The 1,750-nt window shown below is 39.1% G+C and overlaps 1 protein-coding gene across 1 annotated transcript in view; it reads right to left on the reverse strand.

Moving 5' to 3' along the window:
- Positions 1-1,750, reverse strand: part of LOC148953884 (transcription factor YY2-like) — a 41,812-nt gene that overhangs the window by 38,900 nt on the left and 1,162 nt on the right. The gene's annotated exons all lie outside the window — the stretch shown is intronic.

The following is a 1,750-nucleotide window of genomic DNA, read 5'->3' on the forward strand; positions in this document are numbered from 1 at the left end:
GTACCAATTCCATATAAAATAGACGAGATGAAAAAAAAAACATTGTAGGTTTCATTTCTTCAGTCCTAGTAAATTTTATTCGTTTTGAGTTTAATGCGATCCTTTTAAATTTGCTCTGTACTTTTCCTAGAAAACTGACTTTCAAGATTTATCCCACGGAAAATCTTAGTGATGGCGAATACAGAGAAATGAATTGAAATGGAATTAATAAAACAGGCCCTAAGTCTTAACAGCCTCAGAACTAAAGTCTTAAATTAGTTTTATCGACTGCCGAAATCAAGGAGAGACGAAAGTCAGAAACCTATCCCCCTTTCCAGACCCCACTCAATTGTTTCTACAGTCTTGGTCCCAAGTCCGCCGAAGTGGCCGAAGCAATAGAAAGCCTCACTCAAGCTCCACTAAAAACAACAGATCTTACAATGGGCACCCTTTCGTGAGCTAAAATTGCTGATAAGGGGAGAGCAGCCCAATGCATGAGGAGTTTAAAATCCTGGGGCGAATACTATGTACCTTCTAATTCTACCCAGTTTGCCAAATATAGGCCCACATGACGAAATTCGTCTCTAAAGAGGGGGGGGGGGCAAGTCCGCCGAAACTACAGAAAAATAGACAAATTACGGAGAAATAGGGATGTTATGAGGGTGGACTCTCAAAGGACACTTTACCCCTGTGTGCATGCCAAGTTAAGGACAGTTAAAAATTTCACTTCATACCAAGGGTAATCATAGGGCCTTACAGGGAAAAGGGACAAATATTTAAAAACTATTCTATTCCAGAAAAAACCTAATATTCTGGTGAATATTACTAAACTTAGCGTTTTTTTGTAATATTTTGGTCTTCTGGAGTACCTGGAGGGAGAGCTGTTCCTAGGGGTAATGGTGCACAGGGCAAAAAAGACCCCCTCCCCTCCCGGCTCAAATGTAATCAAAAAAGCCAAATCAAAGTGAAAAATTCGACCGAAGTGGATAATTGGCACTGGTGCATTATATGGGCCTTTACAAGGAAACCAGTGACGAATTACCCGCTACAGACGGGTTAATTCCAGAGACCGCTATAGAATAATGCAATGCAAGGCGTGGTTTTCATTGTGTTTATGATATTTAAACTGTTGTTTTTTGGGGTTTAAGGGGGGGGGAGGTACTTAGGTTAGGTTACATATTTAATATATGCTATGTTTTACCCCCATCCCCCCTAATCTGCAGATATATAGCCCAAATTTATTTCTAAGCTATTATATATTCATCCTATTTTATTTTATTTAATTAGCATTAACCAGACTTGACTTTTTAGAAAGGCCCATATAATGCACCAGTACCGGATAATTCTCCTAGCTGCGGCCCCCTAGCCATGGCACCCGTGGCAACTTCCCCAGGTGGCCCCCCCCCCCCCAGGAACGGCTCTGCCTGGAGGTGTCCTTGCTTTTTACTCTTATTCCTCAAGAGATACCAGCATGGGCACCTGTGATGTGTTTCTCCCCTCAAGGAAGATTTGGCTAACATAAACTATATTTCTAAACTAATAAAAAGTGAATAAATTCGAAATAGCGATCCAATTAACAACAAGCGTTGTAGTTAACGGCATGACCTTGACTAATCTTATTACAAATTCAATATATGAATAATAAGACTATTTATTGTACAAGTCTCTTTTTTTCTTATACAATATATCTATTATAACAAATAACGAAATTATCAAACATTAGAAATAAAAACAGTTCCGATGTGAATTATGCGAAGATAACTAAACACGT

Source organism: Artemia sp. Qi Xiang Cuo, chromosome 3 (assembly GCF_049724085.1).
Source record: "Artemia sp. Qi Xiang Cuo chromosome 3, ASM4972408v1, whole genome shotgun sequence".
In the NCBI taxonomy this organism is placed as follows: Eukaryota; Metazoa; Arthropoda; class Branchiopoda; order Anostraca; family Artemiidae; genus Artemia; species Artemia sp. Qi Xiang Cuo.